The sequence below is a fragment of the Rattus norvegicus genome, chromosome 7 (assembly GCF_021556685.1).
Source record: "Rattus norvegicus strain SHRSP/BbbUtx chromosome 7, alternate assembly SHRSP_T2T, whole genome shotgun sequence".
Taxonomy (NCBI): Eukaryota; Metazoa; Chordata; class Mammalia; order Rodentia; family Muridae; genus Rattus; species Rattus norvegicus.
Genome location: NC_141540.1, coordinates 81,105,988 through 81,118,745, shown reverse-complemented (window position 1 = coordinate 81,118,745; position 12,758 = coordinate 81,105,988).

The window sequence follows — 12,758 nt, the reverse complement described above, 5'->3', positions numbered from 1 at the left end:
CTATAAACTGCAACAGTCACCTGAAAGGGGACAGAAGAACCAAGGAAAGCTTAGCTTTTTATTATTCATTAAGCAGGGATGTAGGTCAGACACTCAGTGGACATGCAGATTCATGATGGAGAGGAGGGCTTTATGGACAAAAGCTTCTTCAGAGAGAGAATGCCTGAGTATCGGAAAGAGCATACATGGATCCTGGATGCAGGAAAGAGGCAGACGAACGAAAAGGAAAAATGGTACCTTTCTGAGTCCTGACAGACTGAACCTCATAGGGACAGAGTTAGGCAATGGAGATTCTGCAAAGGAAAAGGAATCCGTCTCTAATGACTCCTTAGCTTGCTTTACACAGACCCTCATTTTATGGTAATTGAGGTGGTCATACTCTGTAAGTCTTCCTTCATGTGTTCATGAGTGTCCTTGATGTGGCTGACATCTGTAGGGCCAGAGGGTATCCTTAGGCTTCTAGGAAAGAAAGTTGTCAATGGTCTTATCCAGCTGTGGAGCCTTTCACTGCAATGCCAACCTTCTAGGCAACATGTGGCCTCTAGAGAAATAGAGAAATGACTCTTATGGGGTAGCATCCATTAAAGGAATAATTATTCCACTTATATCTTTAGCATAGTTTAAAATAAGGCTGTCTTCCTAGGGGTGGGCGTCCTTCCTGGAGAATGGTTCTTTGACCAGATGACTGACCTGCCCTTGTGCAATGCTAAGTCTCCACCAAGACTAGGCATTCTACTCTCTTGACTAAGACTTTCCCCATCATGTGCCTTTGTTGCTACTCTAAATGCATTCTTGTTAAACCTCTCTGTAAATGACCTCACAGAAATGTCACCTTAAATTTCGTCAAATCGACAATCATGATAAACCATCAAATACTTACAGTGAAAAAGTCACAATCATGAAGGAAAATAAGCAATGGTGACTTAGGTCTTAGACATTTCAGAGGACAACAATTTCCTTTGTAGAATAAGAGCTCCTATAACTCCTTCAGAGACAACAGGACAAGCTTCATAAGAACACATCAAGCAAGTCTTACAGAGTATATCTACCCCAATTACCATAAAATGAGGAACTGTGTAAAGTAAGTTAAGGAGTGCCTTTAGAAACCTGCTTTTTTTGGGGAAGCCAATTAAAAATTATAATTAAAAAAGAAAAAGAAATGAGTTTGAATTGAAGCTTCCCTAAGTGGGTGGATAATGTTGTTCCTCAAGGTCACAGGTTAATCAATGCACAGTCCAGCACTTGGAGAGGTATAGCTCCCTGTGAGTTGTTAGTCACAGAGACAACACAGGCCATAGGCATTACTTTTGATTGTCCACTGCGAAGACATGGAGAGCTCCTACTGCTGAAGATATCACACACTTCAGGTGGAAAAATTCAACTGAAATTCAGGTAGGCATTTCTTCCCTGTCAGCTGACATCTGTAGGGCCAGAGGGTACTCTGTAGGCTGCTAGGGAAGAGTGTCATCAATCTTCTTACCACCTGTGGAGCCTTTATTCTGCAGTACCAACCTTCCAGGCAAGATGTGGCCTCTGATAAAATAGGAATGACTCTTACAGGGTAACCAACTCAAACTGGGTTCTGGTTGGATTTGAGGCATGTGTCACTGGATATCATTCCTAACACTGTAAGCCTCATGGAAAGTTCATGGTTGGGGACTTAATGGGCTCTCATATAGAACATATAAATGAAGTTTTCTAAATGAACAAGCTGTTTAACTGATTTCTAAATGTTTGCGGTTTTCTCTGTGGACTAGTACATCTCTTAGCAGTAGTAAGAGAAGTATCTTTTTTGAAGTGGGCAATACTGATGCAAGAAATTCTCTCTCTCTCTCTCTCTCTTCTTCTTCTTCTTCTTCTCTCTCTCTCTGGTGTGTGTGTGTGTGTGTGTGTGTGTGTGTGTGTGTGTGTGTGTGAGTGAGAGAGAGAGAGAGAGAGAGAGAGAGAGAGAGAGAGAGAGTGTATTAAAGGTATAGGTCTTTCTGGACAAACAAATGGTTTTAGTCGAGTTGCTTTCCCCGTGCCCCAGATATGGTATGAACCACCAGTGGACTGCCAATAGGACTTCAAATGTTTTTGTTAAAATAAACTCCAAAGTGGTAGTTTTCAAAAGTTGCTGCTCAAAAAACTCATGCCGGGAATATATAAAAACCTCCAATGCCTGCATCATACCTTGGACTTTTTAAATGTTAAATTTGAAATTCTGGTATTCATAGAAGACCTCATACCAATATTATCCAAACTATTCCACAAAATTGAAACAGATGGAGCCCTACCGAATTCCTTCTACGAAGCCACAATTACTCTTATACCTAAACCACACAAAGACACAACAAAGAAAGAGAACTTCAGACCAATTTCCCTGATGAATATCGATGCAAAAATACTCAATAAAATTCTGGCAAACCGAATTCAAGAGCACATCAAAACAATCATCCACCATGATCAAGTAGGCTTCATCCCAGGCATGCAGGGATGGTTTAATATACGGAAAACCATCAACGTGATCCATTATATAAACAAACTGAAAGAACAGAACCACATGATCATTTCATTAGATGCTGAGAAAGCATTTGACAAAATTCAACACCCCTTCATGATAAAAGTCTTGGAAAGAATAGGAATTCAAGGCCCATACCTAAACATAGTAAAAGCCATATACAGCAAACCAGTTGCTAACATTAAACTAAATGGAGAGAAACTTGAAGCAATCCCACTAAAATCAGGGACTAGACAAGGCTGCCCACTCTCTCCCTACTTATTCAATATAGTTCTTGAAGTTCTAGCCAGAGCAATCAGACAACAAAAGGAGATCAAAGGGATACAGATCGGAAAAGAAGAGGTCAAAATATCACTATTTGCAGATGACATGATAGTATATTTAAGTGATCCCAAAAGTTCCACCAGAGAACTACTAAAGCTGATAAACAACTTCAGCAAAGTGGCTGGGTATAAAATTAACTCAAATAAATCAGTTGCCTTCCTCTATACAAAGGAGAAACAAGCCGAGAAAGAAATTAGGGAAACGACACCCTTCATAATAGACCCAAATAATATAAAGTACCTCGGTGTGACTTTAACCAAGCAAGTAAAAGATCTGTACAATAAGAACTTCAAGACACTGAGGAAAGAAATTGAAGAAGACCTCAGAAGATGGAAAGATCTCCCATGCTCATGGATTGGCAGGATTAATATAGTAAAAATGGCCATTTTACCAAAAGCAATCTACAGATTCAATGCAATCCCCATCAAAATACCACTCCAATTCTTCAAAGAGTTAGACAGAACAATTTGCAAATTCATCTGGAATAACAAAAAACCCAGGATAGCTAAAGCTATCCTCAACAATAAAAGGACTTCAGGGGGAATCACTATCCCTGAACTCAAGCAGTATTACAGAGCAATAGTGATAAAAACTGCATGGTATTGGTACAGAGACAGACAGATAGACCAATGGAATAGAATTGAAGACCCAGAAATGAACCCACACACCTATGGTCACTTGACTTTTGACAAAGGAGCCAAAACCATCCAATGGAAAAAAGATAGCATTTTCAGCAAATGGTGCTGGTTCAACTGGAGGGCAACATGTAGAAGAATGCAGATCGATCCATGCTTATCACCCTGTACAAAGCTTAAGTCCAAGTGGATCAAGGACCTCCACATCAAACCAGACACACTCAAACTAATAGAAGAAAAACTAGGGAAGCATCTGGAACACATAGGCACTGGAAAAAATTTCCTGAACAAAACACCAATGGCTTATGCTCTAAGATCAAGAATCGACAAATGGGATCTCATAAAACTGCAAAGCTTCTGTAAGGCAAAGGACACTGTGGTTAGGACAAAACGGCAACCAACAGATTGGGAAAAGATCTTTACCAATCCTACAACAGATAGAGGCCTTATATCCAAAATATACAAAGAACTCAAGAAGTTAGACCGCAGGGAAACAAATAACCCTATTAAAAATGGGGTTCAGAGCTAAACAAAGAATTCACAGCTGAGGAATGCCGAATGGCTGAGAAACACCTAAAGAAATGTTCAACATCTTTAGTCATAAGGGAAATGCAAATCAAAACAACCCTGAGATTTCACCTCACACCAGTGCGATTGGCTAAGATCAAAAACTCAGGTGACAGCAGATGCTGGCGAGGATGTGGAGAAAGAGGAACACTCCTCCATTGTTGGTGGGATTGCAGACTGGTAAAATCATTCGGGAAATCAGTCTGGAGGTTCCTCAGAAAATTGGACATTGAACTGCCTGAGGATCCAGCTATACCTCTCTTGGGCATATACCCAAAAGATGCCTCAACATATAAAAGAGACACGTGCTCCACTATGTTCATCGCAGCCTTATTTATAATAGCCAGTAGCTGGAAAGAACCCAGATGCCCTTCAACAGAGGAATGGATACAGAAAATGTGGTACATCTACACAATGGAATATTACTCAGCTATCAAAAACAACGAGTTTATGAAATTCGTAGGCAAATGGTTGGAACTGGAAAATATCATCCTGAGTGAGCTAACCCAATCACAGAAAGACATACATGGTATGCACTCATTGATAAGTGGCTATTAGCCCAAATGCTTGAATTACCCTAGATCCCTAGAACAAACGAAACTCAAGACGGATGATCAAAATGTGAATGCTTCACTCCTTCTTTAAATGAGGAAAAAGAATACCCTTGGCAGGGAAGGGAGAGGCAAAGATTAAAACAGAGACTGGAGGAACACCCATTCAGAGCCTGCCCCACATGTGGCCCATACATATACAGCCACCCAATTAGACAAGATGGATGAAGCAAAGAAGTGCAGACCGACAGGAGCCGGATGTAGATCGCTCCTGAGAGACACAGCCAGAATACAGCAAATACAGAGGCGAATGCCAGCAGCAAACCACTGAACTGAGAATAGGTCCCCTATTGAAGGAATCAGAGAAAGAACTGGAAGAGCTTGAAGGGGCTCGAGACCCCAAAAGTACAACAATGCCAAGCAACCAGAGCTTCCAGGGACTAAGCCACTACCTAAAGACTATACATGGACTGACCCTGGACTCTGACCCCATAGGTAGCAATGAATATCCTAGTAAGAGCACCAGTGGAAGGGGAAGCCCTGGGTCCTGCTAAGACTGAACCCCCAGTGAACTAGTCTATGGGGGGAGGGCGGCAATGGGGGGAGGGTTGGGAGGGGAACACCCATAAGGAAGGGGAGGGGGGAGGGGTATGTTTGCCCGGAAACCGGGAAAGGGAATAACACTCGAAATGTATATAAGAAATACTCAAGTTAATAAAAATAAAAAAAAAACAAAAAACAAAAAACAAAAAAAAACAAAAAAAAGTAATTCTGGTATTTCTTTTACTGTTTATTGTAATGTTAAGTGCTGGTCTCCAAGATTTGGAGTCTTCACTAGCCTGAGGGACCCTGCCTTTAGTTGATTCTGATTGGTAAATAAAGATTCCAGCACCCAATAGCTGGGGAGAAGAGACATAGGCAGGGTTTAGGTTTCCCAGACTTGAGACCTCTCCTTGTGAGGAGAGGAAAAAGAGCAGGGAGAAGGGAGCCTCAATGAGGGAGTAACAATGTGTAGGAGAGCAGAGAGAGGAGAGTGGCCATGGGATAGGGAAGCAAAGAGAGTTCTCATGGGCTAGGAGCCAAGACGGATCCCCAATTTGGTTAAGAGCAACGAAGACGGAACATAGTAAGTAATAATTTGCCTTGTAGATAGGAGGTAGATTCTAACAGCATGGAGGGTGGGCAGTTGCCCAAATACAGTGCTGCTTAAGGCATATTTAAAACTATAAAAGGCCGTGCGTGAGTCTTTTATTCAGGAACATAAGTGGTATAAGGTGGGAGTAACTCCATGATGGGATTTTTCTTTAATTTTTTACAACAGTGGTATAGGGTTTTCCTTTTAATCGTCAGGTGACTTCTACAGGCAGACAACTTTCACTTGAGTTCTAAAGTGATAAGTGGTTCCTCTCTTCCCATTTAGTATGCTCATGAGCTATGTTCTTTACCCAAGAACAGTGAAGGTCATTTGTCAAATACCCTGCGGAAGCTCAGCATCACTTGCAGCAGTGGTCTTCATACTTTAATAATCATGACTGCTTGTTAAGATGAAGAGTCTAGCATCCATTAAACAGGAGGAGGCATTGGAGGCCTCAGAGTCTAGTAGTCGGCCCAGGTTATAGCAATGAAGCTTATTTTGAGAAAGCACTGATGTTCACTTTAAAAGTCAAATCCCTTTGGAGAGCGTTGTAGTCGAAGGCTATTAAGGTAGAGAGGGTTAATTTTCTTTGAGAAATGTGTGCTAGCAGATTGCTTATAGCATAGTTAATGACCATATAACGGTGTGTACGGGAACAACCTCAGTTGGAGTCAGTGGGTTATCAAAAAAGGTCATGACCTGGGAGGGACACATGGGAGGAGTCTGGGTAGAGTTGGGCAGGAGTATTAAGAAATACTCATATATATTATTTTATAAATATGTAATAAGACATGTTCTATTGCTAACTATCTTACATAGCATAGTTTTCTGTATCTCCTCTAGTTTGCTCTCTTTACAGAACCCCATGGTTCAGTGATTCTAAGCTTACTGGTTTGTTTGTTGCCCCATCCACCCTGAGTATCCTTGGGCAGCTCATTTAACTTCTCTCAGCCTTTCTTCCTCCTCTGTAAAATGGGGATATAATATACGTCCTCAGGGTCATTTGACAATTAATTGAAATCATACATCGGATAAGGTCTAGCTCTGGTTTGTCCAAAGGAAAGGTTAAATACTCATGCATTCATTAATTCTACACCCTGAAGAGGTAAAAAGGCCAGGCAGAGCTAGCTATTCAGTACTAAATAAATACTGACAGCAGAGCTACTGCCTGAAGCCAGGAATGACAATCCTATGACACTAGAGTGAGCATATTTGCAATATGAAAAAATGTGTTGGGGGGAGAAATTGCCATACTCTTAGGATTTCACAGGCCACCCATCAAATGCACTAAAGAAAAAAAATAATCCTTCCAAAAAATAGGATGCCTGATCTCCTTAGCTCCAAGGCAGCTTATTCAAGAGTGAAGTTTTAAGACTGAATAAATAAATTCCCATATTAAACACTAGGTTAAATACAATCTCTGGCCTAAAGGTCCTTGCAATCTAAAGGAAACAGCATACACAGATGGACACTTGGAAAAGCAATTTATAAAGTTATTTTTTAAAGCTTTGTTATTTTCTCAGTGGGTCCAATATTTGTCACTGATTAAAAAAAAAAAAGGAGGGGGAAAAGTAAACGGCCAGGGTTAAGTTTGCTTTCCATTCTTAAAAATCTCAAATACATATTTAGTTTCATCTGACACTTACTAACACTAGTTTATTACTATTTACTAGTTGATTGACCTCAATAAATCAGGGTTTCATGTTAGTAATAGTGGTGGTGGTAGTGGTAAAGATGATGATGATGATGGTGGTGATGATGATGATGATGATGATGATGATGATGATGATGATGTGGTGGTGGTGGTGGTGGTGGTGGTGGTGGTGGTGGTGGTGGTGGTGGTGGTGATGGTGAGGTGATGGTGATGGTGATGATGATATGGATGCTGGCAGAGCTGAAAATTTTTAAGCATGCAATATGTGCTTGAAATGCATTATATAATATCCAAAGCCACAGTTGGAAATTAATATTAGCTTTGACTTGTCAGATGAGAAATTCAAAACAAATGTAGCTTGCCCATTTCCTTCTGGTATCGTTTCAGGTTGGCATCCCGAGCTCTGTTTTCAAGTATGGCATCTCTTGCAAAAATGGCTTTACTACAAAGTTGCTTTGGGAAAGGCAGCTTCTACTCATAAGAGGAAATGACTTCTCAAATGTGGAGACCTAATATTAGCCGAAGGCACAGGTCTGTCAGTTGGCCTAATGTGCTACAGTCCCCACTGTAGACGAGTTACATGTCTGCCATCACCCCCCCCCCCAACAGTTCATCACATACACGGTCTGTTAAAACAGAGGCAGATCCATGACTCCTTGAGATAGAGTTTAAGTTAGCTGAGATAATTTGAAGCTGATCAGGAGTAGGAGTAAGTTAAACTAGTAATGATTCATCTTTCTCTTAATAACTAATGAAGAATGACATGTGACAATTCAACAGTTCTGCAGGGCTATTATAGGAAATGACAGTGTCTTTCTTGTATTGTTGTGTTTTGTGCTGTTCTTTGAAAAAACTTGTCACCGTGAAAATGGTCACTGAACAGATAATTTTTTCAAAAGAATTAATTTCAGAGTAGTTTGTTCCTATTATTTATGGTAATAGACAGGAAGTACAGGATGGCCCTAATATTTAATATAAATACCATAAAACTTGTCAAAGGAATGTGCTTATATCAGTAGCCACAGAAAATCTGTTAACTTCTCTTCTCATGCATATGACAATGTCTGAAACATATAAGGAAGAGAATATATTGTACCAGAGGAAGAATCTCTCAGATTATTAGTAGCAGCATAGGATAAATTACAGAGAATAAAAATGTTTTATCTGTAAAATATCAGCATGACTTTGTCCTATAAACCAGGTAAAATAGGTTGTCAGCAAAAGGGGAAACATCTCATTGATTTGAAGACCCAAAGGATATAACTTAAAGCAGGGGGCCACAAAATCACTAATATTCAGGCAGAAATTAGAATCTCAACATTTAATAGGAAAGTTTTAGGGTGAATAAACATGGCTACTATGTGGACCATACATACAATTCACTTTATCAGTGGGCGCTTACTGCTCAAAAGGTCATGAAGAATCACAACCATTGAGGAAACTAAACAATCCACTCGATGACTTCAGATTACAATGTTCCACAGCAAACTCTGGCACAGGAAAGATAACTTTCCTCAATTATCTGTCTGTGATTGCTGCAATTCTCTGGATTACTTACCATTCGCTTATTTAGACAAAAGAATACAAAGTCCAGGAACAGCACAACTGAGAAGACATTTTACATCACAATGAAAATCAGTGCAAAAATCAGAATAGAACAGAATAATATTCCTGGACACTTCTCAGTTCACCCTACCTGATTTTTTTCTATTGGCTTATTTTTTTCACCTTTTATATTAATTTCACCTTTTTCTGGACATGAAATAGGCATCGTGCACATGAGCGAACTCTCTGCTCTCTGTTTTGTTTAGACAGTAGGATGATGAGTTTCCCTTATCACCTGCTCACTTGTGTCATGTAAAAGAATTACATGCGTTAATGACTGAGCATCATGAGGTCTGCATCTTCTCTACAAAGTAAGGGTTGGGGATTTAGCTCAGTGGTAGAGCGCTTGCATAGCAAGCGCAAGGCTCTGGGTTCGGTCCCCAGCTCTGAAAAAAAAGAAAAAAAAGTAAGGGTCTTAAGTGCACAATTTAGAACCAGACTGGCATGGGGATAATTAGGGGAAAATGGGGGGAACGCTGGCTAGCTCCGCTTCCATCCCACTCCACATCAGCCTCTACATAGCTCTTGGCTATAGTTTGTATTCTTAGCATTCTCTGTTTATCCAGAAGACTTTTAAAACTTCACACAGTGTCTATAGGTTCTTCTTGTCTATCATTCATTGGCTTTACTCTTAGTCTGCTGTTTACCTTTGTCTGTTTGTCCAAGTAGGAATGATTACATACTCATGAAAAGACACTACACTATAAATCCTGCTAAAATGAACAAAATCAATAAGAATAAAGCATCCGGTTATATTTATCTCTGTTTGAATTATAATTCTTCAATTTATTTTGAACTGTGATTCTCTGACTTTCATGAACTTCTCTCTCACACCTGAGTAATGTTAGACCCATGGCTTCTCACAGTTTGTTCTTATTAGCCATAATAATCTTTTTGTTTACATACAATGCAGTCTGATCTGTTGTGATTTATCTATTGTGTATGTGCATATGTTAGAAACATTTTGGCCCTGCCATGATAATTAAAATCTACTCTTACTACTGCTCCATCAACTCTTACATGGCCACCACCCATCCCACCATGCACATTTTATAGTGATCAAAAGGACAAAATGGACAAGAAGAAAACGAATAGGGGAAAATGATAAGAGATATGTATAAAGTGTTGAAGATGCAAAGCAGATAAACTCATTTCTCATAGAAGCTAATTCTGCATTTGTAAGGAAGTAAAGGGGATGATGGGAAATCATGTAGTAAGCCCACAGATTTGGAAAACATAGGACTTGAAGATACAATACGTTCACTGAAGGTATATTGGTCAAAAATTTGCACTAAAAGCAACTAGATCCTAGATGGTTTCCTATAACAGTGCAGGGTCACTAAACTTCCCATTTGAGGAGATAGATGTGAAGAGATTGGTCTTTTTGAAGCTGAAAGAATTTGTGCAGAAACATCAGTTCTGAGGGACTTACTAGAGAAACAAAACAGTTAAACAACTACTTATATGCTAAAGTAGAGGAACACTTGCCTCCTTGCCTCTTGTCCTAGATTCAAACTATGCTCACCTTGGTCTCAGTTGAACTACAGTGTGTTGCCTCTTTGGGTAAACTGGTTTGCCCAAGAGAAGTGGCCTATGAGTAACCATCCTGGCACTTTACAAGTAGCCACTGACTTGGGATACCAATATGAATTTCCAGGCTCCCAGATACGCTTTATTTTTAATTAAACATTTGGCAAATAAATACATATATATATATATATGAAAAATTAGAAAATGTGGAAAACAGAGCCTGGAGAGAGATTACCAAGCAGTTGAGTACTTCTTGCTTTTCCAGAGGATCCAAGTTTGGTGCCCAGTATTCAATCAGGCCCTCACAGCTGCCTGTTAACTACAGTGACAGGAAGTCTGAAACCTTCTTCTGTCTTCTACTAGCACAGAGCATGTACACACACTTACACAGAGAGAGACAAATACAAGTACACAAAAATTGAAAAGGAATGTTGTAAATAGAAGTCAAAGGAACTTACTCAATAGTCTCAAGGAAAAGGTGAGGTTTTACATTGCTGGAACAATAGGAAGACTTAGAGAGGGAACACTCAGACATTCAGAACAAGGATTTGAGAATAAACAGCAATCAAAAAAACATGAAGGCTAAAGAAAATTTGGAAGATAAACTTGGATAAATCTCTAAATAAAAAAAGGAAAGCAACAGAGTCAAAGAATTTTTTTTAAAAAGTCTAGGTATAAACTTTTAAGATTATATAAAAGCACTGAGAGAATCAGAGAACAACAAAAGAGAAAGAAAGAAAAAACAAGAACAAACTCGACAACAGTCAAGAGGACAGTTTGAGAGCTGGAGTGTGAACTTTCAGGATAAAAAGCCACAGTAAGCACATATCACAGTGAGGGTGACACACACGAACAAAGTATAACTAGAAACACTGTGCCACATTACGAGAGTTCAGAGCACTAAGTATAGAAAGAACTTTAAAAGCTTGTAATAAGGAGAAAACTAAAATTAGTTTCCTAGTGAGGAGAAAATGCCACACAAAATTGTTAAGAGTAAGATTTGAGGATTGGAGAGATGTTTGAGTGGGCAAGACATTCAGGACGAAAAGTTTATTCCCAACACTCAAGTACCCATGCAGTTCACAAAGGCCCAGAACTTCAGCTCCAGGATATCTGACACCTTCTTTTGGTCTCCAATAGCAACCACATATATGTGGCATATGTTTGCACAGAAATTTATATACACATAAATAGAAATAATTTTAAAAACTAGAATATAACCTTATATGTAGCAGTGGTGGTAATAGGAAGACATTGAAAAATGCTTTCACTAGGACTGAAGTTAAGAACACTTGTTCTTAGAGAGGACCTGGATTCAGTTCTCTGCACTCACATGGCAGTCTGCAATCATCTGTCACTCCAATTCCAGAGGACTTGACACCCTCTTCTGACTTCTGTGGGCACCAGGCACTAAACACACACACACACACACACACACACACACACACACGTATGTATATACATATATATGTGTGTTTGTGTATTTGTATATATATACATATATATGCAAAGCACTCATGCACCTTAAACAAACAAATATTTAAAAGAAAATAAAACAACACATTTCTATAATCGTGAGGAAAATATTTCTATTTTAGTAAATATGAAAATGAAATGGGTATATTTTACATAATATAAAAATACATACTATTTTTCATAACATTCATTTAAAAAAAACACTACAAAAGACAAGCTCCAGAGTAACAAGGGCAAAAGGAAACAAAATAAGCATTGGAAAAGAAACACACACAAACCATGTAATATGATTTGATTGTGAAATATGTCAGTGTGTCTCTAACACAGGCATCATACCAGACATGCTTAATATTATATTAAAATAGCATTTTAATACTATTTTAGTATCTCATACCAAAATTTAACATTAAAAGATAGCAGGTAAAAATATAAATGAAATAATTTTTTAAAAAAGCCAAATGTGAAGCTTCCTACCAAGCTGTATATAATAATGCTTAAAACTAAAAGAAATACCATTATTCTGGATTATAAGAGAAACTCTAAAAGGAAGAACAAAACATTAAAACTGGTATGCTTTGAAATAAGTGTGAATGTTGAGAGTGGCATAGGTGAATGCTGTGTCTCATTACTGAAGGAAAATCTTCACTACCTATTGCTAGGCACAGCAACAAATAACCTCATTCAGTAGTGAGATCATAGGGAGAATAAAACAAAAAAGCAACAAAAAAGTCCTTAATCTCATGTGGCATTTTTAATTAAGATATTTTAATATTGAATTATT